Source organism: Pteropus alecto, unplaced genomic scaffold, assembly GCF_000325575.1.
Source record: "Pteropus alecto unplaced genomic scaffold, ASM32557v1 scaffold121, whole genome shotgun sequence".
Lineage (NCBI taxonomy): Eukaryota > Metazoa > Chordata > Mammalia > Chiroptera > Pteropodidae > Pteropus > Pteropus alecto.
In genome coordinates, this window is record NW_006434369.1 from 11,564,738 (window position 1) to 11,591,523 (window position 26,786).

Sequence of the window (26,786 nt, forward strand, 5' to 3'; positions counted from 1 at the left end):
CTGGGCATATGGTTACATAAGGGGAGAGAAGTGCTGACTCACTTCCATTCAGAAATTGCTAGGGGTGTGGGGAGGGAGCCTGACTACAGCCATGTTTCTTTTTCTGCACAATATAGCGCAAGATGATACGGTGTATTATACCATAACATGACATAATAGCAAAAACTTCAAAGGCAAGGAGGACCATTATTTTTTTAAGTTTGAATAAGTGGAAGAATTTATGACAAAAATCCATGAATTTGTAATAATATAATTATTAGAGAAAAATGATAAATAACATGATTACACATATTTTAGTCTTTCTTCTCCCTGCAAGCTCATGCACATGCATGAACATACATATATCTACATACACTATTACACAAATACTAGGTAGTGAAAAAATGTGAATGTCAGAGTAGTGAATGTTTATTCTAAATACAAAAAGAGTTGCAAATAACAAGAATCATGTACCTTTATGGGAGGATAGTAATAACAAAATATGTAATGCATAAAGTCAACTAAGAATAGACTTTAAAAGGCATGGCTTCTCTACTGGTGTCTTTTGTAGAAGAATTTCTCCAAAGCCAAAATTGTATATCAATATATGTATTTCCCCCAAAATACTCTCTGTTTTGACATTGTGCTTTTTCCATTGGAGATATTTTTTAAATAAAATATTTATGTATTCAGATTTTAAAACATTAAAAAAATAGTTTCTGGATTTTTTATTGTTCATAAAAGAATTCCACATCTTTGGAATTATAAAAAATAAAAAATTCTCCATGTTTTATTCTATATATTTGTGGTTTTATTGTTATGTTTAAATCATTAATGTGTCTAGAATTTGTGTAATAAGAAAGAGATCTGTATTTTTTTAAGGTGGACATGCAGTACATATAACACCATACACTTTTCCTCAGTGATATGAATATCATCTTTATCATAAACTGTTATATTTGTTAGGGTATATTATTAGAGTTCATTATATTCCATTGACCTATTTTATACTAAACATTTGTAATTATTACAAATCAAGTTCATTAACACACCCACCAACCCACAAATTTTGAATATACAGTACAATATTAACTATAGTCACCATGCTGTATGTTAGATCTCCAGAATTTATTCATATTGTAATTGAAATTTTTACACTTTTAACAACACCTTTTCATTTGCCCCTCTTTCCAGTCCTTGGCAACTACCATTCTACCCTGTGCTTCTATGGGTTCAATTTTTTTAGTTTCAAAATATAAATAAGCATATACAGTATTTGTCTTTCTCTGTTTAGCTTACTTCACTTAGCACAATAGTATTTCATCCATGTTGTCTCAAATGGCAAGATTTCTTTCTTTTTTATGTCTCAAAAATATTTATATATATATATGTACAAATGTAATTTTCTTTATCCATTATATACCTAACTGCTGTTTTTTTATAAGTAGGTTTTTGAGTTTCAAAATTAACTTTAGTAATTTTATTGGATTCTCTTTTTTCTAGTTACTCAGTTGTCTCTATTGATTTTTCTAAGTACATAAATTATTTGAATAATAATAATAATAATAGTTTTGCTTCTACCTTTCCATTTATATATGTAATTTTCCCCTTGTCTAATTGCATTAGCTAGTACCTCCAAATATTACTTTTTTGAAATAGTAAGATGGTGACAGTAGACATTCATGCTTTTTTTAACTTAATCAAATATTAAACTGTAACTGCATGCAAAGGAAGTGTTAGACACTTTGAGAAGAGTCGAAGTTTGCTTTATGATATTTGGATTAGATTATTAGAAAATTTATTACATAAAGGGAGAGTTATAAGTTAATATCTCTAATTTGAGATAAAAGTCCTAGGTGAGATAAAGATGAAATACAATCAAAGTTTAGGTAAAATAGATGTTCTTCTAGGTAGATTTGCTAAATTTATACAGCACTGGTGCAATGTGTTACTAAATTCTTAAAGGTTTTATTTGAGGTCAAGGGTTTAAAGGTAGAATTGCTCATTTGTGTAGTAGGAACAACAGTTTATGATGGTGAAGATGGTAGTAGTTACATACAAGAGACCATCTTCATCTGTATACACAGGTTTCGTTCCTTAACTTTATAACTTGGGTGGTTCTTATCTAGGCTTCTCTTGATTAATAGCATTTACTTATTCATTCATTCTTTCTTTCTGTCTTTTCCTTCACCCTTTTTTTTTTTCCGATGAAGGAAGTCTATGAAACTAGAATAATCTTATTCCCTAAAGATCTATGTTACTTCTGGAGGAAGAAATTGCAACTTTAGAACAGAAGACCTTTTGAAACAGGAACAAGAAAATCTCAAACAGAAAGTTAGTGCTTCAATTAGAGAGAGAGAGAGAGAGAGAGAGAGAGAGAGAGGGAGAGAGATTAGTTTATTGAGTGAAGTAAGCATTCTTAAAGTCATTGTACATTCAGATGTAATAGACTAGTGAGGGTAGGAAATGAGAGATATAGTGAGTTGAGACCTGTATTACTCCTAGTAGAGTGAAATAGATGTAGTAGAAGATGAGATTTTGAGCTCTAACTTCAACTTTGTCATTGACCAGTCGATTGACCAAAGTCAAGTTATTGGCACATGTACCCGATTTCTTACAAAGGTAAGGGAACAGCCCTAACCCATCTTTCCCTGGAAGTTAAAGAAACAATGAAGAATATGTATATTAAGTACTTTACAAATAAATCACAAAAATGTAACCACAGCAACAGACATTCTGAGTTACAACACATGTTGGTCTTTATCTATGGCCCATTGCCATTTAGAAAGAGAGCTTTATTTTTAAAAGCTATGATTTTCTTAAAAGGACATATGGGAACTCAATGCATTCTTTAACAAATAAAAAGCCAAACATCTGGTGTACCAAATGGAGAGGGAGAAGAAAATGGACTATTTAGGGACGCCATCTTTTAACAGTGCAGGTGTATATTGATAATCATTTGGCTAGAAAAATGCTCTGCCAAGCCTGACTCCAGATTTCTGCTTTGAAGGAATTATAGATAATTGAGAATAGGCTTATAAAGGCTTTACTCTCCATTCCTAATTATGACATAAACTTTCTACATACCAGGCTGTTTTACATTTATAGTCCTGCATTTGTAATCTGAGAAGTGTTAAATCTGCTTCGCTTTACAAGCACTTGATCCATCATAAGTTAAAGGTTGCATTGGGGAGGTGATGAAATGCCACATAACATGGGTCCATAAAGAGAAGACGGAGTTCTTTTTATATAAAAGAGAATAATCAAGAGGGAGCTGATCAAACTGTTGAGCCAAAGAACAAATAAAAGAAAGTTGGAGTTGTGAGATTACCCCATGAGTACTTACTTGCATGATTTTAAGTCAAAGAGAATATCAATAAATAATGTGAACAAGAAAGGAATGATAGTTAGTCCATCTCTTACCTATAGTCATAAAATAACATTTTACTGTTCTTATACAAATTTCAAATTTAGCAAGGAATTTGACAAAGTGTCACTTTTTAAAGTTTATTGGTTATTTAACAAAAAATATTTGTCTTAAAACTAAATGTAAAAAATATTTTAAAATCAATATTTAATAAAATATGTGCCAAGGAATTAAAGGATATTAATGTGTTATCCCAAAAATAGTTCTGTGATAAAAATTGTTTAGGATATGCTAGGAATTTCCTGATAGAAGGAATTCTAAGGATCTTTAATATATTAATATGCATTATATATCTCCAAAAGAAGAGAAATCTTATGCTATATTTTCTAAAGGTATTTTATAGCAGAGCCCTTCACAATCACATAGTGTGACAAAGGCTTTGAGGCTCTGTCTAGCTTCTATGTTTCTGTTAATTTCTATTTATTCAAAATACTATTGAGGTACATACTATATGAAGCACCACATTAGAAACTGTAGGCAAACACAGAGAAACATTAAATTATTGCCCTCAAAGAGTTGACAATCTATGGAGTAAAGAAGTGACTAGAAAGTAATAGCTTAGAAGGTGTTGTTTTTTATGTATTTTAAAAATCATTGCTGTGTTCCCAATTTTTAGACTACAGCCTAGTATATAGTAGGCATTTAATAAATATTTATTGAATGAATGAATGATAGCAAGGTTTTGAAAGGTCTAGAATGCTAAATGAATGTACTTAGACTCGATCGTTCATTCTGCAGTAAAAAGGAGGGAATTAATGTACTTGAGCAAGGAATATTGAATTATCTCCCTTTTTCAGAAAGGTTTGTAGTTAAGCAACTTTAGATAATTGTGAATGAAGTGTTCAAACTAGACTAATATGCGGCTAATAGGATGGTTTAAGTAAAGTTTGCATATTTTATTATCCTCAATATGTAATTTTAATTAACATAAACAAAATTCTCCACACAATGCCCATTAATTTTCACACAAACGTAAGGCCTCAGAAAGATGAGTTTAATCTATTTTTCAAAGATATCCAAATAACAAAAATATCTTATCTCTCTTATAAAATAATATTGCATGACATGAATACATACAAGGGACTTTACAGTGAAGTAAAATTGGATTCAAATCCTAACTTTCTCAATTATTGTATCATTTCTCTTACATTAATTTTATTCACTAAAATGTTTCAATAAATTAATCATTCAGAGAATTTAGTCTACCATTTTTACACCATACTGTAAATCTGTTTCCTCTTATTGCTTCATCAAGGAAGAAGAAATTATTTCCATTCTCTGTATTGAAGTATTTTAATGCAGATGTATCTTTATGTTTTTCTAATGCTTTCTTTACATTTTAGTCATAGATTATATTTTTTGTTATTTTACTTTGTTCATTTGTTTTTTTCTAGCATATTATTATTTTAATGTTGATCACCTTAGTGAATATGTAGTCTGATCATACATGGTTGCATTGATTCAAAGTTCATAAAAAGGTGCAAATTTATATACATATGACTGGAAAATTTTTAACAATCACAATAACAATAGTAAAAAAATGTAAAGACAAAAATGAGATCCATAGCAAAAGTAAATTAAGTAAATCATCCATAATGTACTCAGCTATAATAGAAGTACCTAAAGTAAGCCTGATCTACCAACACAGAGTAACTCAGACAACAAATCATATTCTTAATGAGATGTCCCCAAACTGGACTTATATCTAAACACCAAATAAACATAAAAAGCCTGCCAAGTCTCCCTAGCAATCTTATATATTTACATTTTCTTTATTTGACAATACAGGAGAAAATAAGAGATATTTCAGCTGTTAAGAAGAAATACAGGCCATGCAGAAAGAAAAAGAAAGGTGCTGTTTTGACGTTAAAAATAAATAATACTTAATATTTACTTAGTGCTTATTGAATGCTATGTATTCAGTCTTATTCGTTGTATTCATGATTTTATTACAGATTTACAGCAACTCAATCAGGTAGGTATCATTAACTCCATTTAATATTTTTAAGAACTTAGTCTTGCTAAGTAGCTTGCTGGAATTTATTAGTCTAACTAATGCTTCAACTGAGAAATGAAGCTGGACTAAGTGCAAATGACTACACCGACATATCATTATTTTTTTCATTATTCAAGTAATCATTTTTCTTGGATTGAATAAGAAAGTTTAGAGAAAAATGTGTTGAAAAGGGGTATTGTTGAAATAGATACTCAGTGAGGCTTTTCTCAGTAGATCCACTTAGAACTTAAATATTAGCCTCGTTTGTAAAGTAGATAATATATTGTACACGGTCCTAACCATTGCAATTACTTATTTTATTTATCATTTCTCTGTGGTTCTTTTAACTTCTTGTTTCTGCTTTCAGTTATACTGACCCAAGAAGAAACATTTTCTGCTGTGATTGTTTATTTTATAAGAAGTTATAGAAATTGTAATTCAACTGTAAATTTGTTATGAGAGCTATTCAACGGTCACCTAAACCAGAATATCATCAGAATATACAGGGCTTGTTAAAACACAGCTTGCTGGGCTCCCAATCTCAGTTTCTAACTTACTAATTCTGGGGTGAGGTGCAATCATTTGCATTTCTAATAAGTTGCCAAATGATTCTAATACTGCTGGTCCAGGGAACACACTGTAAGAACAACTATGAGGCTGTCTCAGCTGATCAGACTCTCGTGCTGTAATAGTTTTTGGAAAGTGGCTGTAGCTGGGATAGCTCTTACAGCGTATCGATTTAATGTACTGCAGAAAGAACTAGATCCTATTCATTACTAGATCCTATTCATTACTCAATTTAGAGATATAAACATCTGGGACGGACCTGAGTACTCCTGAAAGATGTTTACTTTCAAGGAGTGACAATGGGGAACCCTGAAAGACAACTCACTGTGTCATCGTTCTGGAATAAGAAATCTCGGAAAGTGAGCCTGAGTTTATAATAGAGATATGGTGGTTTCAGGAACAGTGTGGCCCCTGTTTTTGGCATTTATTTCAAACCAGTAACCTAGTGCTTGTGTGCTCTTTGAAAGAGAGGTACTGCATTTGATCATTTAAGAAAACTAAGAGTAAATGCTACCATGTTTTGGGGCCTAAGGAACATTTTTGTGGATCTCTTGCTTAAGGTGGTTTAAAGAAAAACAAATTTATTTGTTTACAGTCTGTTACCTCTTCCAGTTTTAGTAGCTGTCTACAATCCTTGATTTGTGGCTTCATCAGTCTAATTTCTGCCTCTGTGGTGATGTTGCTTCCTCTCTTTCCTTTTGTTAAAATTTTCTCTGTCTGATGATTATTAGGACACTTGTCATTGGATATAGAGACTACTCAGAAAATCCAAGATAAGTCTTCCATGCAAAATTCTTGACTTAATCATATCATTTGCCAAATAAGGTGATATTACATATATATAAATTGCATTAGTAAGTCAGAGTTCTCCAGAGAAACTGAACCCGAAGGATATGTCCTTTACTTGTGAAAACTAGTATGGCTAAAGTTAGTGGGAGAAACTACAGCTCTGATGCTGTATCTAGTCTACAGATTACAATTGACATTTATCATCTCCCATCTCTATTATCCATTTCATATTCCCCTTACCTTTGGACAGCACCTGTGTTGATGTAGGTGACTTACTTGCCAGGGTTACCTGGGTCTTCATCCTCAAGGGGTCTGAGCCACTAGTCACCTTGATCTTGGGATAAGGCAGCTGCACATGCCCATTTTCTGTAAAACTGAGCAAGGGAGTATCGAGTCAAATTAGTGGATTATTCAAGAGATAACATGTTCCTTTTGCCACCATTGTGAAACAGCAGACACACTTCTTCCCGATGAGAGTAAATCACTTCTACTGGGATGGACACTTCTTTCCTTGACTGCTAATCTCTTTGCATGGGGATTCTGAAGTGAATGGGTGAGAGTCATAGATTAAAGTTTATAAGACTTGGGCTCTTTCCCCTAGTTAGAGAATTTCCTCTCTGTAAATCAGGCCCTTTAGCCTCACAGAGCCCAAAATTGCAGGGAAGAAAAGCACAAATTGCCTAAGTGGGTTTTTGGAAGTGAAGGTAAGTAAAACCTAATCTCAAAGCTGAACTTTATGAGTATCTCTAAAAGTCTTTTCATTTGTCTTATAAAAGTTTAATTTTAGAGGAGTACTTCTAAATCATCTATCAGGCTGGCAGCTTCTTCATGGGGAGGTATAGAATAAAAAACTAGATTCCATGATCATGTGCCCACTGCTATACCTCCTTTGCCAGAAAGTGTGTCCCTTGGTGCATATGTTATATGTAGACCAAATATCTTGTAAGCGCTGGCATTATGAGAGTGGCTAAATACCTGCAGACAGGAAAGACAAACTGATACCTGGAATATGTGTCAATTTCAATCAAGATAAATTTCTATTCTTTTCAGACTGGAGAAACACCTAGTACACAATAAATGTTTATTGAAATGGAGGAAGGGAGAGAAAAGAGAAGGAGAGAGGAGAAGAGAAGAGAGGAGAGGGTGAAAGAGAGAAAGAGAGAAAAAGAATAAAAATAAAGAAGAAAGGGAAGGAAGGTAGGGAAGGATAAAAACAGGAAGAGGGAAAAGAGTAAGAAGGAAAGAAGACAGTAAATCTTTAAAATTATATTTTTTGCTTTCTCCTAGTGAAAGTTATAGTTCGAGAATGGAATTCAAATTTCAGTTTATTATTTTGACAGAAAAGTACTGTCAAGCTCACAACATAAAATACTTCCTATGTAAACTATGCTAGAAAATGAAAAAATTATGGTAAGTTTCTTGATTTAGTCGGTAAGCCTAGCATATCCCTGACACAAAAACTTGTCATCAAATAAAATTGAAACGTCATCAAAGCATGAAGAAGTCAATTATAGATTAATATACTTTACATATAGGGGGACAAAATTCTTTAATAAAACGTTAATATGCTTCAGCCAATCATATTTTAAAATAATAACAAAAATATTGAATTTAGGAATATAAGATTTGTTTAATATTTTAAAATTTATCAAAGTAATTTAGCATATTAATAATAATGAAATTATTAAAATCTTAATACTTCTTTAGTATCTATGAACACTTTGAAATCATATTTACATATTTTAATTTATTAATGTTTTACATTGTCTGAATTCTTCCATTTTGTAGTAGAGGGCCTTACCAATGGGTAATAAAAGAGAAAGAAAACAAAAAACATATTATTGAGACTGGTAAGCAGTTTCATCAATGTGGCTATATATATTATAAAAGTGTAAAAACAGTAGCATTTATTTAAAATTTCAATACTCATAATTATATGTATTATGATAATTTTATTTACAATATCAACACAAAATGTTTAGGAATAAAATAAATGAGAAATATACGAAATCCACACAAATAAGTTTGAAATAACAGAGCAATGAGACCCAACACCCTACTTGCCATATTTTTAAAATATAGAATGGTTTCGAACATTCAATTTTGAAGAGGGACACAATATAAAGGGGCACAATATGTTTCAGAGGATAATTTACCAGTTCCTAATACTTAAAGTGACCTCACATTAACCAGATAAGTAGTGCTCTAGGAACCTATACTTTGGCACAGATATGTGCTTAAGTTTATAAGAAGTAAATGTGCAAGCCAGTATTGTTGGATAACGCAAAATATTAGAAGCAAAGCAGGTGACCATCAACACAGTAATAGTTTAATAAATGTTGATTTATCCATTCAATGAAATATTATAAAACATATATTTTTAATGAGCAAGATCTGAATGCACTGGCATCGAAGAATGTTGGCAATATCTTGTTAAGTAAAACTAGCAAGTTGCAAAATATTGAATGGTATAATAAATCACATTAAAATTAAACTGTTTTTCTGTGTGTGTGTGTGTGTGTGTTTGTGTGTGTGTATGCTTGTTTCATAGAAAAAATGAAGCATACATCAACTTCTTAAGAATGGCTACTCTGGGCACTGAGACTTGGGGAAGATGAGCAGAGAATTTTCATATTTTATTCTCTGCTCTTCAGGATTACATTATTTTTAGCACAATGAGCATTATACTATTTTAACATTAAAATGTATTTATTTTCATTTTTTATTTTTTGGCATGTCCTTTACAAAGAGAAATTTATTTTTTATTATGGTGACATTGGCTAATGAAATCCAGTAAGTTTCAGATGTACAATACAATAGTAAGATGTATGTATATTGCATTGTGTGTTCACTGCCCATAAATTTCTTTCTCTCACCACATATTTGACCACTCTTACCCTCACATTAAAATGTATTTTAAAAGGTTTAAAACAAGTGAAAAACACATAAAGCAGGACTCAAGACGAGAGGATCAATTTCATTCTAGGTCTCTTTTGAGTCATTGTACCCGTGAACGACACCATTTCCCAATCCATTCTGGAAGCATTGGGCACTGTGCCATCCCCTCCACTGCTGGGCCATTTTAGGTGTGGGGCTGTGTCTCTCTATCTGGCAGCCAATCAACAATCCTGAGTCACTGAGCACATGCTATATTCTCAGCATAATGCTAGGAAGTAGCATGATATATTTTTTATTACTGAAATACTCAAAACTTATTGACATATATGTAAGTGGGGAATTCTTTAAACATTGCTTAGTGAAGTTCTAGTGATAGATAAAAACGTAATTTTGTGTAGAATGATTAATGTTAAAGAGAGACGTAAATGACATCACTCTTTCTTCCATTTTAAGAAATTTGAGTTTCACGGAGTTTAAAGATTGGCCTCAAATCGTACAACTTGTTTGTGGCAAAGCTGAGACTTTGATTTTTAGAATGATTCTCTTCACATAGAGGTCTTGTAATACTTCTCCTTCTTCTTATTTTTTCTTTAGTACCCCTAAATTGATAGCTGATTTTGAAAACTCATTTTGGCATGTGAAATGTGACTCTTTCTCATTGGAAGGAGCTACTAATAATATTCTCCCATCAACTGAAATTAGAGATGCAATATTGTATTATTTCTACTTGAGAAATGGTAAGGAAATCTGTGGGTTCTCATTAAACTCCTTCTGGTATTTTGTGGGAAGGAAAACATTTTCAATATTATATTTTATAATTTGATACATGCTTTAGAGGAGAACATAGTTCAGATCATTTAGCTATTTAGCTATATTTTTGGAACAACCTAAATATAGAGTTGATGATCTTAAAACATGCAAATAGATGAAAGAAGAAAGGACTGCTTGATTGAATTCTTAACTCATTCAAGTTCTGACACAGAAACACTGGTGGCAGGTGTTTAGCAGGGAAGTGGGTTACATGCATTGAGTACTCAAGGGATCTTAGGGCAAGGATAACTAGGAGAGGGGAAATATGGAAAGGAAAATGGAGCATTTCAGAAAGAATGGCAAATTATGTTTGATTTCACAGATCAGCATTTATAAAATTTTTCTATAGTCCTTTTCTTTTTATCCCCTTTTATTTTTATTTTTATTTTTACAATTCTAAGTGCCTTCATCAACCATGAATTGTTCAAAGCAGGAGGGCAATAGTATACACTACCTAGTGTCAAATGAGAAAATGCAGTTTAAAGATAACAAACTTATCTAGAACATCTCACACTTCAAATTATGCTTATAGACCCCAAAATCAAAATGGAGAAACCATATGTATTTAGAAACTGTTGAGCACACAATGTCCATGTACTCCTATTACTTTCTTGTCATCTTTTTAATATTATTTAAAAATAAAATTCTGACAGATTCTTCATCTCTGCTTGCCTCAATTTACTTACTCAGTATAATTTATTCATTCAACAAATAGATATTGAATAATTTGCAATCTGGATGACATATGGTTGGGGCAGAACATAAAACAAGAATTCTAGCATTAGAGTCATAAGCTTAAAATAAAATTGGATTATTTATCATAGACAGTAAGATATCAGTAGATAATGACCTTCCAAAGTAAACATTTGCAAGGTATGCTATACTGGTAGAACACAGATACGCATAAATTTACCTAAATCTATATAATGTGTTAATATAAATTTAAATAATAATTCATATTATTCAAATTTATTGAGTGGAATATAACTGTGTGTGTGTTCTTTGTAACATAAAGGTGACACTGTAGCAGATCTCGTGCTCTTCTTGCATTTTACTTATTTATTTTATTTATAGAGTTAATTAGGACTAAGAAGGGATTTTGATAGGCAGGCATTTACACATTCTGTCATATGCCTGTTCCTATGATCGATTCAGATACCTAAACAAATATATAAATATTTCATGTATTGGATTAAATTTTTAAAAATGTTCTATGTTTAGTAACACACTTCAGAACTTTAATACAATTCTAAATGCTCTGCTCATAATTGCCTACATGATTACCCACCTTTCATTTATTATTTGTTTATGGCAGTATTTATAAAATAACTGACAAGGTTTAAAATGATTTTTATTACTTGGCATTAATTAACTAGAGGGATCAATTAAATCATCCATGACATAAACATATATTGAAAATCACTGACAGGCACATTTTGGAAATATACTTAAAACAACATACCAGATAAACTTATGAATGTGTATGTGTTCAATTGTTTACTACATACACAATTAATCTTAGAAGATTAAATTCTTTATATGCTTAATCTTACTTGATCTTCATCCCAACATACAAATTCACTATTATTTCTGTAGTACATACAGAAGTAACCCGAAGAAACAGAAGTTTGTCCAAGAAAGAAGCCTTTGGGAAAAGCATCTTTATAGAGTATCTCTGACACTAACATTGATAATTTTATCATGGCAAGTAGATGGGATCATGGCACTGTGATTGTTTATTCTTGGTAAGTGAGGTAGATAAGCCTTTTTTATTTGTTGTCTCTTCTACAAATATAAGATTCTAAAGAAGAAAGTAGTGTATCTTCAAATTCCCCTAACAAGCCTTTTTAAGACCTCCTCTTTTAGGAATGCTGTGTTTTAATTGCATATGTTTCTATAAATTAAAAAAAAAATTCCTCTCTGTTTTCTGAAAAAAATGAAATACATTTGGGTCCCTTAATTTTAATTTGAAGATAGTATCTTAGTCCTGTTGGGTGGCTATGACAAAATACCACAGACTAGGTGACTTATAAACAACAGAAAATTTATTGCTTATGATTCTGGAGGTTGGAAATTAAAAATTAGGGAGCCCTCAGGTGAGGGCTAATCTCTGGGTCTAAGACTTCTAATTGTATCTTCATATGGCAGAGGGGCCAGAGATCATTCTGGCATCTCTTTTGTAGGGGTACTAATCCTACTCATGAGGGTGCCACCCTCATGACCTAAATACATCTCAAAGGCTCCACCTTCTAACACCATCACATCAGACATTAGGATTCCAATATGTGAATTTTGAGTGGCACAACATTCAGAATGCCTATACCAGGCTATGCTAGCAGAGACTCAAGATGCTCAGTCTTGCTTATTCTACTTTTCTAGTTCATTCATACACTTGAATATTTCTGCATTTAGAGAAAGAAGAGCTCTGTAGATATAATCCTTTGATATTACTGGGTACCAAATTTAGTAGAGACAGCTGTGATTTGGTTGATATCTGTCTCCTAGAGGCCAGTAATTTTCACTTTATGTGATAAAGTAACACTTAGAATGATAAAAAGTCACTTTGTGTGATAAAATGTCATATCTATGAGAAAGATGAGACATACTTTAAAAAAAAGTAAATTGAAATAGTAAACTGCAAGAATGTACAAACCTTCAATAAATCTGCTACTTATACAATGAGTTTTTATCTTATTTACCTATTTTAATGTGATAATTTGTGGAGGGTAACAAATAACTACTATTTTTGAAACTTTTTCTCCTAATGAATACAATTCTTTTGAGAATTGTGTTACCAGCAGTTTAATTTTACAATCAACACACAGAAAATTTTGAGTAAGACTTCTAGGAAATCTTTGTGCCATGTCTTTAGCTACACATTCCAAAACTAAGACTTGACAGGATGTTGAGATGCAGTATGAAAAATTAGCAGTATTTGGTGGCATTGGCATGTGAATTTTTAGTGTTGTTGAGGATCCATTTGTAGTGAGAGACTTGTGACAACTGGGCAAACTTCAGATCATTGAGCAATACAGTTATCTTGTTAGACAAATCTTTTGAAATATGGGATCTAAGAGAAAAAATCATCACTGAAATAAATAAATAAATAAATAAAGTTTTAACAATGACATATAAGGCCTTAATCCATATTAGAGGAAAAATTAGGGACAATATTTGAGTTGGCTGTTTCTCAGTTTTTCTTCTTTTGTGACTCCTTATTCATTTATTCTTTTCTGCATTTATTTATTCAATAAACATAAATGTTTGTGGTTGTGATATATGAATATATATACTGGTAAACATAACAGACACAATTCCTGTGTTTTTGGAGTTTATGGTAAATTAGGAATTACAGTTAATGAAGTCGAAGCTCTGAGGATAAAATTTCAGTCTCTAGGGAGAGAAGGAATTCAGGGATTAACAATCTTTCTTAATATTTCAAAAATTACAGTACATACAATTCCTCTTCTCACTGGTGAGGGATACTCTATTAGAATTCTTCAAATGTTTAATTTTTTTTTAAAAGGAAATACTAGAATTATATAATGTGAGAGGAGGCTAGAATTCATTGTTTCCCCAGAAATTTACACAGTGCCCAAAGAGCCATGCTAAAGATTGCGTTAAAAGGACAAAATAGCCAACTGAAAGAGATATTTAAATAATTAAATCTAGATAACTTGAACATCAAAATAATGATAAAAATAAATTTAATTCATTAAAGAAATAAACTCATTATCATATAAAATAAAATTAAATAAATGAATAAATCAATAGAGAAAAGGAAAATCAATTCCCTAAATATGATACTGACTAATAAATATATAATATGTGTATCAAAATCATCAATAAGTAATAAAACTGGTGGTGAAAATTTGATAAGGAAAAAGATGCTTACAAAGACTCATAGTATCTCCCAATAACTTACTTATTAATCATGGAGGGGATATTAACTTTATAATGTAGAAATCTAGTGGACACTACATTAATCCAATCTTTAAACATTACATTGCTAATATCTGGACAAACTGAGAGCATGCATTTTCTAGTAAAATGAACTGAGAAGGAAACATCATCTTTGTGATATTTCTACCAAAAATACATAATCTGGACCGAATTATGAGGAAACATTAGGAAAATCCAAATTAAGGAATATTCTACAAAGTAAACAAGAAACACAAAAATAGGATAACTATTCCAGATTAAAGGTGATTAAAGAGACCTTATTAAACTAAATGCAATGCATAATCATGGCTCTCATCTTGAACTGGCAAAAAAAAGTAGCTATAAGAGATATTATTAGAATAGCTGATAACATTTGAACATGGACTGTAAATTAGACAAAAGTAATTTATCATTATTAAATTTCCTTATACTATTAACTAATAGTATAATTTTCTTTATTCTTAAGAAATGCAAACTGAAGACTTTTTAAGTAAATGAACGTGCTGTTTTCAATTTATTCTCACTTGATACAGACAAATAAGTGTCTATCTATTTATCATCTATTATCTATCCATCATCTCTCATCTATTTTATATCCAGAGAGATTAGAGAGAATAATAAAGCAAAATGTGAACAAATAGTGAGTAATAATAGTGAACGGTAAAGGATATATAAAGGATCCTTATGGATTCCTGAAACTTTTCTTTAAGTTTGAAATTACGTCAAAACAAAAAGCTGTGTAAAGAATGTACTGTCACTTAAACTGTCTGGAGAATGCACAGTGGCATTCTTTTCTGCAAGTAGTAACAAAGTTGTTTCCTTGCTGTTTTTTTTTAAACCAGTTGTTCTTTGTTCATGAGTTTGAAGCAAGAACTTTTCATTTCTTTCAAATATATTTCTTATTTTTTATCTATGGGTAAATATACCATTTAATTAAAGGCTTATTTTTTGTATTCATATCATTATATGTGTGAACAGAATCTATCACCTTTATTAACAGCAAACATGCAGATACTAAAATTCAAGTTTTAGACACATTTTTAATTGAATTTTTCAAAACAAAACAAAAATAACCTAGAAAGTTTTATAAAAATAAATAAATATGAAAATTATTTGAATAACATAGACCGATAAATTTGAAAATTATATGAAACTGCCAATTTTCTAGTAAAACAAATAACTAAAAATGACCACAGAAATGCAGAACAACAAATAGTGGGTTCAGATGGTTATCCAGGAGAATTTTACTAAAAAATTCAAGAAAGAGATAATCTATAACTTAAGCACATTGTTTCAGAGAGTAGAAAAAGAAAAACTTGGAAACCTCTAAGGTATGAGCCAATATAGCCTCAGCTAAGGACAATACAAGGAATGCAGTCACTAATTTCTTTTATAAACACAGACACATAGATAAAATTGAACAACAATGTAGATAAAATAACTATAAAGTGAATTTGAGATATTAAAAATGTTCTAGCTCTTGATCTCTTAATTGGATAGTAATTATGTAGATGTATACATATCTAAAAATGCATCCAGTCGAATACGTAAGATTTGTACAATTTATGTTTCTACCTGCATGCAACATTGTAACTCAATAAAAAGGTTTTTGAATGTTAGTGTGGACAAAGTGAGAAGTATAACATCTTTGCTTGTGTAACCACTTAATTTTATGATGTTTTAATATACATTATCTCATTTTAGTTGTTTCATGGTATTTAAAAAAGGTTTTATCCCATCTCCTCATGTGTTCCTGTAAAAAGCCATTTAACCTTTAATGCTCCCAGGCATTAAATAATCTAAATATACAACCCTAATTGTGGATGTTGAAAGACTGTGAATGAAAAAATCAGAAGGATGAAAGATGTTTCTTTAGCTTGTGTAAATGGCATTTTTGGTTTCCCAAAACTTTATTTTCCCTTCGAACTTTCAGTCTTTTATAACTAACTGTATGGCATGGCAGTCTTCCAACGCACTTAAAAAGCTCGGAGGAGCCATTCAATGTATATTAATCTACTGTGAAAACAAATAACTTGAGTACTGCTCTCCTGCAGTCTCAGCCATTAATGTTTGGTGGTTGGTACTGATGGTATGATTTGCGTGCAGCCAATGCAAAGACGTGGATAGAAACTCTCCCTAAGCATTTCAACGACTTTTTTTTTCTTCTGGTCTTGTGCACAGGATACATTTGATATCAGTTACTTTCTCCTCAGTACAAATCTTATCTTCATTTCTCAACTGATAGAGGAAAACTATTACAAAACAAGTGATAGCTTTCCTTAATTTATGCAGTTAGACCCTGGGAAGGATCTGGTAACACCAGAGAGAATCTTTGTGGTTGAAATGCATCATATAAAATGTAGTCAAACAAAGCAAAAAATGAAGCGCTCTTTGCTTTCCAGCATTACATCTACTATGATGTATTTTCTGAAAGCCACCCAAGTATAACTATTTATTTTAACTAAAGTAATCGAGATTAATGTCAGCAGTTATGACACACACTGTTTGCTAAAGAACACATAGAACAATTGCTCAGGGCAAGCTTCATTAAGAAATCAGATAAAATTAGTAAAACTGATTATATTTCAAAACTCAGCTGCAGCTAAAATTGCCATTCAGGAGCTTCCAATTAACACAATTGGTCTTGTTCACAATCAGCTATTGTAATCTCATTAGCTTATTATATTTTAATCATTGTGATAACAGCACAGCAAAATTTATTTTATTTTGCATAGGTGGAGACTGGCCAAATTCGGTGTGTAGCCTACGTAATATTTGCCACACACAGGCTTTTTGAATTTGGCATCTGTCCCACTCTTTTTGGGAGTTATCCTGATCAAGTGTCAAATGTACATAGATCCCCTTACTGTAGCAGTGAGAGGGCATTACGGAAGCAGACATCTAATTTGGCAACCACTGATGGGAGGATTAATTATATAACTGATACCGTGACTCAGATCATTTCATAATGGCACTTGAAGAATTAACAATTTATGCAAGAGAGGAAGACACTGAAGAGAAAAAAAGAAGATAGAATTCTCTGAGTACCTGTGTTTAACTACTGTACCTCTTTGTTTTACTACCTTGTTGTATAAATGTGTTCTGAAGATACTAGTCATTACAAAAACACAAAATATTTTGTCCTTTAGGTAGAAGCAGTCTGCACATATCTAAAAATACTCGTGTTTCATTGATACCAAATATTGCCTGCTGCAATGAGATTATGTTCTATTGATGGGAACTGGGGTGTAACAGCCATCTACAGAAAGCAATAGGTTGCCCTATTTTCTGGCTGAAAATGCTGCGTGTTTTATGAACTGCCTCTATCTTGCTCACCAGGGATGTATCTGTGGCTAAGGCCATAATAGGATTTTCCTAAATGATATAAAAATATAAACATTCTGACCAACCAGTTTGTAGAGGTCGCTTATTTCCAGTAAGTTTTAATACTGCATTTTGCCACCATCTTTTAAGAATATTTTTGATTTTACTTTTACATTATGAATGCTTTCTGTAAAGGCATCAATGATCACTAATTGTGTTCTTTGAAAAGGAAAACAACAGAGGCAGTGTGCCAACATCCATGCAAATCCTTGTTCTTGGCAGGACACTGTACAACTGGAAGGACATGTAGAGGTAAACAAGCATACAGTACACACTGGTAAATTCAGAAATCCTTCTGTGGTCTCAAAACCCCACCTTATTTTTTTGAGTAGTTGACACTAATACTATCTTTCAGAAACAGCCACTTGATTTCTGATAGTATTTTAATGTCCATAAATAAATAAATGAGGGAAAGTGTCCTTATAAATCCCAGGAGAGAAAGTTAAATGAAAATGAAAGATGGAGTCCTTCTGTGACTATCATATTACCATACCTAAGCACTAAAAAGGTGAACGTTCATCATTATTAAAATCATTCAATTTGTGTCTTTAATTATAACTTTTGGGGGCATGAATGGCTCCAGAGAAATCAGTCTGCTATTTGCTTTATGAGAGAATTTAATAAGTAATACCTTATGTTAACTGATTTTTAAAATTCCATTTAATTTTTTTCCTGAATTCTATTTTAAGATGAAAAGTTTTGATACACAGAAATTCTTGTCCAGTATCTCCTGCTTAGACAGTGACAAATTTTTGTTTCTTAAACCACAAGGTCCTAGATTTTGCATATTTATAATTTTACTTATAAATTACTTGTTAATCCTTTATTATTTGAGCCATGACTTACTTAGCCATATATGAAGCAGCTGCAATCTCAGATTCTTTTTATGAAAATTCATACACATTTTTTGAATGATGGTCTCAGGTTGCCTCCAAGTCTTTGTGTTCATTTCTAATGGTGACATCTGCATATTCAAAGCAGCTCATGTTGTGCAATCAATAAATTTCTTCTTTCCCTGTCTATGACTAATTTGCAGATTAATACCTATGTGGTGGGATCTGCATGAGTTTAAAACAGGAAAAAAATACTTCTATATTCTTCACATCTGTTCTGATGACAATAGATAATTGCGTTGAATTCTCATGTACTACAGCACTTACAAAACACTTTAACAATGTGACTTTGTAAACACGTGATAAAAAGTTCCTACACCAAATACAAATAGGGAAGACAGAATTTTAAGATTCAGCATCTTACTTTATGCAATATTAGATAAAGAGGATTTTTTAGGGAGATTATAAGTGCACATATCAGTATAAATATGTATGTTATGTTAAATAAAAATATTGCTTTAACTGACAAAGAAAACTTTTTCACATGACAATTATTAAAGAAAGATAAAGCAGATTTTGTTGGTCGGGGGGCATCATGTTGGATGTAGGAACCACTGCAATGAGATCTTGCAGTTCAACAATGATTGGTTACAAAGACAAGTGGGTATTTTTAATGAAGGATCAGGGTGGGGGTCAACTGATGAAAAATTACTAAGAGGAGACATCAAAAGTAAGGGAGATTATTGTTAGATCTGTCAGCAGAATTCTTGAAGGCGGGCCAGGGTGATATGATATCAAGGGTGGTCAGATATGAAAAGTATGGGAAAGATTTTCCCTAAACTGATTAATCAGGATTCTTGCTCAGCTGAATTCTAGGAAGACAGAGAGGGAAACCAAGTTCAGACCTGGTTCAGCGGAGGGCTCAGAGGAACCTGAGTAAAGTCAAGAGTCTTTGTTATATATAAATATATATATGTATATTTATATATATTTAGAGAAGCTTAAAAATATGTAACTTTCTGTATTTACATATATATATACACTTGAACTGTCTGGTAAAAATTTGGTAAATATGAAAACACTAAGTTTTGAATATTTAGCATGAAAAAATACTATTACTATCATCAACTACCTTTTGTTCAGTGCTTATTATGGGCTAAATCTGTTTAGTTCGACAGCCACTTTTTATTTCTAAGCATTATGTTTGGTGCATGACATCAAAGACTTCATAAAAATATCATAGGCAGATAATTTCAATATCACAAGGCAATGGCTTTAGTGGATTTTGTTCTTGTTGATGTTGCTAAAAAGAAATTTTATTAAATAAAATCTTATTTGGGTGATCAATTTTAAAACAGACAAAAGCAAAGTTTTTATATCTGAGGTGGGGCTGAACTCAGAATAACATTTTCTTCTTGTTCTTGTTGTTACTCATTATGAAACTTTAATGAAATAGTTCATTGTGAGTTTGAGGAGCACTATAATATCATCAAATTAATGAAGGTACACAATGCTATTGCAGAGCAGAAATAGAAGTCATTTGGTTTAAACACAGGGTTCAGTGGATGCTACATGAAGAAGATGATACCTGAATTGGAGTATGAGCAAGAATTGACAAGAAGAGTAAACAGTCCAAGAGAAGAATAAGAAGAAAGGTTTAGAGTGATGAAACAACACATGTGGTCAGGAAATGAAAATGAGTAAGAAATTATCAGAATACTAAGAAGTGTTGAAAGATTAGGGAAGAGAGAAAGGTAATTTTGGAATCAGAAATCGTGTTGAACATAATACTAAATAACTGAATGTTAGCATACAGGTAATGGGGATGCAGTGAATTACTTTAGGCAGAAATATAGCTTAATTAAAGTTGTATTGTAGATAGGTAGCTCTGGCTACAGCATAAGAGTTAATTTAATGGAGGCTAGACAAGGAATAGGTGTAATTATTTGAAGATTTAATGAGTTTAAATAACTAACCCAAGGTCATACACCTAAAAATGGTGGTGGCAATAGAAAAACAAGAAGATATTTGAAAAGTTTAGGAGGTAATGTAGATAAAATGTTCATGCAAATAGCCAATAGGAAAAGAATAGTGGAATAATGAATAACAGATTAGTGATAGTGAAGAAGGAATATATAGATAGAAATGTTAACTTGTAAATGCACTGAATTAGAGGAATCTGATATGTTGGCTATTCATGTGTGGAGCTTAAGGAAAGCATTAGGATAGAGAAAACAGATTAAACATTCATCAGTATGCAACATAATTTTACTTAGAAGTAAAATTATGAATATAGCATAAACTGGCCCTGGTAAAAAAAATAGTACCAGAAAAGCAGATGATTGAGATGATTTTCTGAGGAACTCCAAGGTTAAAGGTAGATGAGAAAAAGAAGTGGTTAGGAAGGTCGGAGGAGAAATAGAAGTGAGAACTAAAGATAAAGAAAAAGAGTCTTAGAAATGGTTTAAATTTACCATTTACCATTACCTAAATGTTCTTTAGGAAATCTATTCTGTTCTACTGAGTGCTTCTGCCTAAGGATTTTTCACCATAAAATAGGGCCAAGCACTTATTCATATTTTCCTCAGGTGGATTTCTTCAAGTAAAACTCAGAACTGTAGCTGAGGCTACAGTTGCTATAACTTATGTCCAAAATTTCCTAACCCAATTATAAGATTCATACCTTCTCGGATCTCTAGAACAGCCTGGAATTGATCTTAACTAGCCACAACAGGTCTTTATCCATGGCAGGGTGTCCCTCTTTGGACTAGAATTTCTATTCCAGCCTCCAGATAACTTTCTTGAATATACCCTTTTCTCTCCCTGCACTTGCTTCACAATTGCATAAAAAACATATAAGTATGAATCAATTAATGACAGTGGATTACCATGGTTACTGATTAGAAAAATTGTTCTATGCAATTTACACAAAGACAATGTATGTGTTTTACCTTATTTACTCTAAACTTTCATTTAGGTTGAACCATACAATATTGCCATTCTTCTAGGTCAAAAGGTTGAATATTAGCAATTTCATATGTTCTGACCTATTTTATGTTTCTAACTGATTTTTGCTTCTTAGTCTTTGAATATAATAGACAAGGAAAATAAAGTACAAAATATCAATTTTTTTTTGTTAGCAAATACTTTTGAATATTGTATGGATCACAAAGTTTGAAATGATCAAGGTCTTGAAATGATTAAGGTCTTGCATCTGCATGTAAATAATCAATCCTCTATTGAATAATAAAGATTGTACAGGTGAGCCAATTGCTTTTGTATATATCAGAAGCTCTGAGGTTTGCATCCATCCCTTAAAATCCCTAAGGTATTTGCCATTAAACTACTCCTGCTGGGCTTAGTGACTGAGATGAGTCAGTAAACCTCTGTAAGTGCGGACATCCAGAAATACTTAACTCAATTGTTTGTTCATTCAATTAAAAAACAATTATTCTTTTGTTCATTAAATTAACATTTATTTAGTAGCCACCATGTGCCATTTAGTAGTACTGATTCATGGGCAATTGCAGGGTTTAATCTGAGCAGTTAGGTGTCTTTTTATTATACAGCTTACTATTACTAGATAATTTTTAATAATTTCCGGCCACTGGTCGCAGAAGTGTTGCAAACTGGGTAGCCAAGCTCTGGAAGTTTCTTTAGGTATAATCCTGTCACATCTATGTGAGTGAACCACATGAGAAGACTCCAGCCTTGGTCTTGATTCTCAGTTTTTACTGAACTGGTGGTCCTGGCCAATTCTGGCACCACCTCCTCACTCCGGTTCTTTCAGCGTTTGACCATTTTACCATTTTCATCTTTTAAACCAGAGTTTTTCAAGCTTGTCACTTTTAGAATTTGGGGATGGATAACTGTGGGACTGTCCTGTGCTTTGTAGGATGTTTAGCAGCATCCCTGGCCTCTACCATATATGCCAAGAACACCCATCCCACCCCTGGTCATGACAATCAAAAATTCTCTAGATGTTGCTAAATGTCACTTGGAGAAGAGGGGATTATCACTTCCAGTTAAGGACACTGTTTTAGATTTAACAACAGTAGAGTTTTCTCATAAAACATGATTCAAGTGTTTTCCTCCACCTATATGACCTGAGGCTACCATAAGAAAACACCTTTCTAATTCAATTTTGATTTGTCTACCTCTCAGGCAAAGCATATGCTAGCCACAAGTAGTTCAAGAGGTTATAAGCAGGATCGGTGCATAATCTCTTTACAACATATATACTGCATTGACTATAAAAGTATTTATTTTAATATGATTTTACTGGAAGCCCGAAGATAGTGATGCCATCTCCTGAATCAAATAGCAAAATGTGGTCATATTATTTGGCTAATATAGGCTAGTGCACGCTGAACTTGAATCCTCTTCATGAGCAAATCAAGTTGCTCCAGATTGCCATGTAAATGATCAAGCATGATGAGATTGTCTCTGTGACAGATTATTGAAGACTCCTTGTTTTATGCCGTCTTTGTTAATAAAACCAAAGTTGTATAAATGCTAAGCTCTCAAAGTGTAAAGCAACTTAATAGTTTGCTTTGGCAGGCTGCAGCCGTAATTCCATCTCAAAAATTCACCTCAGCTTCCCAAGGTTATTTGAACCCCTGAACGTAAACTGAGATTTGCAAGAGGAAGTAGATATTCAGCTAAAAACAAGCCTTGGTTCAACTTTTCATCTCTCACAGCTATGACATTTTTTTCCTAGGGAAAATGAAATTAATTTGGAGTCTTCCAAAAATCTTGGCGTGTAAAATAATGCAACAGAACCCCAATTTTGTGACTGCTGTGATTGGATTCCCTAGTTAAACACCCTAGATATCAATACTTAATGGTATTCTCTAAGCTCAGCCAGTGAAGAAAATAGGGTTGTTATCTATCAAAGCACATTTTCGTTTCTGACAAGTAAAAAGCAGCATGGGGAATGCAGGAAGACTGAAATAAAAGCCTAAAAGAAAACTCATATAACATCTGGTGTCCTTTATCCCCTGTTGGCCTTTCATAGTATGATACGATGAGCTTGTTCTGATTTGAGACCTGATGATTTGGTTTGAAAAAACAGGAGGAGGGGGCTAGATACAGCCAGGCTAGCAGCAAATTGGGATACAAAAATCTGCTCAAATAATTGGAAACATGACAGATTTTTTGTAACTGATGCCAGTGGCATCTTAGTTTATCCATCTCTCTCACTTGAATTTGTAAAGTGCATTATCTTATTGGTTTTAAAGTTTCCATTTCACTTATTTGCAGGGGGAGATGTGAGCAAATCAGTCATGATGGATTGCCTAATTTTCTGGGCTGAGTAAACCAGTTTTATGAGATTGTTGAAACCTAGGTTATTAGTTAACAGAAACATTGATCGATTTTTAACCTAAAAAGAATCTTATCAAATTATGGCATTTAAAATGTTTCATTATTGCTACCATAGTATTGATAATGAATATACTAATTAAATAATTGAGAAGGGTTGCATAAAGTTTTTCTTTGCTTTTTCTATTTTCAATTCAAATGCTAAAACTGGCCTGAACCACGGATGTCAAAAGATTAGTAATTACAAGAAATCATCTTTGATCAAAAAGCCAGAGGAAGGAGCACAGAAAGATCATTTCCTACCTAGAAAGTACAGTTTCAATTTAATCCATTGCAAATTTCTTACTTCACTTACAAGAGCCGGAAAATAAGGAGAATCAAATACTACAGAGTCATATTTTTTAAATTAAATAAATTATTTAAGGTTCATTGTCTGAGGAAGTACACTTGGTAATTAACAAGGAGAAGAAATTTTATTTGTTAATCTGAACTTTTGACAAGGGGTTGTTTCCATAAATGCTCCAAATTGTAATGTTTTGATAAACATTAAACTTCCTTAGAAATATCAAAAATACTTGATACATTTATTAATCAAAAAAACTATGTACCCAGAAAAGAACCCCATGTAGAAAAAAAAGAACAAAACCTTCATTATTTTTTTCTCAAAATTGAAGTACAGTCATACAAATAAAACTATTATGTTATTTCAAAATAGAGTTATAATAACAAGACTGTAGTGGCTCAGGAATAAACATAAATTCAGACACCATTTTTAGATAGAAAAGATGTTTCTGCTTTTTCTTTTCTTTTTTTTTAATTTCTTTTTTTGCCCAACCATTTTCATGGGTTGTATCTTAGTAAATATAAACTCTTTCCAGTCAGAATCACGAGTGAAGGAAGTAGTTCCTTTATGAAAGGAAAGAAGGGAGTTAAAAACTTTTATGCAAGTAGACTTTACTGTGAAATGTTATCTTTTGTTAGTTCAAAGGTTCCCAAAGATATAAATTCTTCAGAACTGCCCTGAGGTGCTGGGGATGTAAATTGAATACTTTACAATTTGTAGACTGTTCCTGCAGTAATGTGTATCTCCTCTGTGAGTGAGTGTTTGGGGATTTTTCAATTACTGGAGTCTGAAAACTCAGAGATTCTTTAGGGCAGAAAAAAGATTCTTCTCCAAGTTGAGTCGCTGATGTTCAAATTAGCTGCCAAAAGCACTATAATGATCTGTGTTCCAGATTTCGCTAAACAGGAAAAAATGGCCCATTTTTGTCAGGGGGAAAACAACCTCCTCTAACCACATCCATGAATAACTGCAGGATGGGTTACGTGATAGGTTAAAAGTAAAATAAATTGTTGCTATGTGCCGTATACAATAGACCAATGTTATTTCTAAAAGACTCAAATGAGCTTCTTTATATATATTTTTAGAGTGATAACTTAAGTGTGGGCTTTAGGCTTACTGTTAACAGCTTTTTACAAAATAGTGAATAAAAAATGATAAAATGGTACGTGTGCATTTAAAATTAGACATACTTCAGAATTACATATAGTACAGCCAGCTCAAAGTAATGGGATGACTGAAAATTATAATATCCAAATTTCCATACAGTTCTCCCAATCTTTTTTTATTAATACATCTCTTCCTCCCACCCCCAAATTAATGGAATTGAATGGTTTACGTTTCCATTTTTTCCTTATAGGAGAACTACTAAGTATTAGTGAAACACAATACTAAAAGTCAGTGTGAAGGAAAAAGTCATGAAAAATGAACAAAGAAATAGTTTAACACTGGAACCTTCTAGCCCTCTTGATAGGAATGAATTGTGGGCAACAGAAATCTGCGTTAGAGCAACATCTATTACAGGATTTTTAACCAGGTTATAAAGTGTTACTAAGTAGTCACCCTTTTCTTGCTAAATGAAGGATCTATTTCAATTAATGTGTCTGAAAGGATTTATTATCATGCAATTTTAAATTCAAATGCATTGTTCCATATTGTTTAAAACAGTTTGTTTTCCTAAATAGGTCAGCTATTCTCTTTGTATTATCATTTTGTGCATGTTTTACATCTTTTATACATGCAAACTGATATTGGGAAAAATATCCATAAATAAAGCATTCTTTGACAGAGTTAGACCTATTATGTTAATGTCAGATGCTTAGCAAAACAATCACACTGGGAATATCAGGTATTATTCTACCAGAAAGGAGGAGAGAATTATTTTAAGGCTTTATTAGCACGCTCACAACCTCACACAACCTTCAATATACTGCACATTTTCTGACATTGCTTATTTAGGAAAAAGAGATGGAACATTAAACCATAAAAAGATATGACTAAAATGCAAGTAGACTTAAGTTTGAGTACTTACTAAGTCAAGGAGGTGAGTTAAACCTTTGTATTTCTAGTTGGTAAACATTGAGAAACTACTATTCTCCAGGCAACAAAATCCATGACAGACATATTCTTAAAAATTCATCTGTGAATTTTGCAAAATAGAACTAAGAAACAAATGAAGCTGTGAAGGAACAGAGAATTTAGTCTTGGGACCTTGGGAAAATTTCCAAGGAGGAAGGGAAATATAAAAGTTGAGTGATGATAAAGAAATACAAGGTGAAGAAAGGCAAGGACTGAAGTCCTTGTGATAGAAATGTCACATTACAAAGGCACAAAGGTGTTGACATTGTGTAGTGTCTGTAGAGAACTACTACATTTCTCTTGCTCAGAGGAGAAAGAAATTGTGGAGTTGAAAAAAATAAGATTGCTGGATTAGGCAAGTCCAGTCATGAAGATGTTTTATTCCATACTGATGTTTTTAAAAGTTTTATTCCTTACATA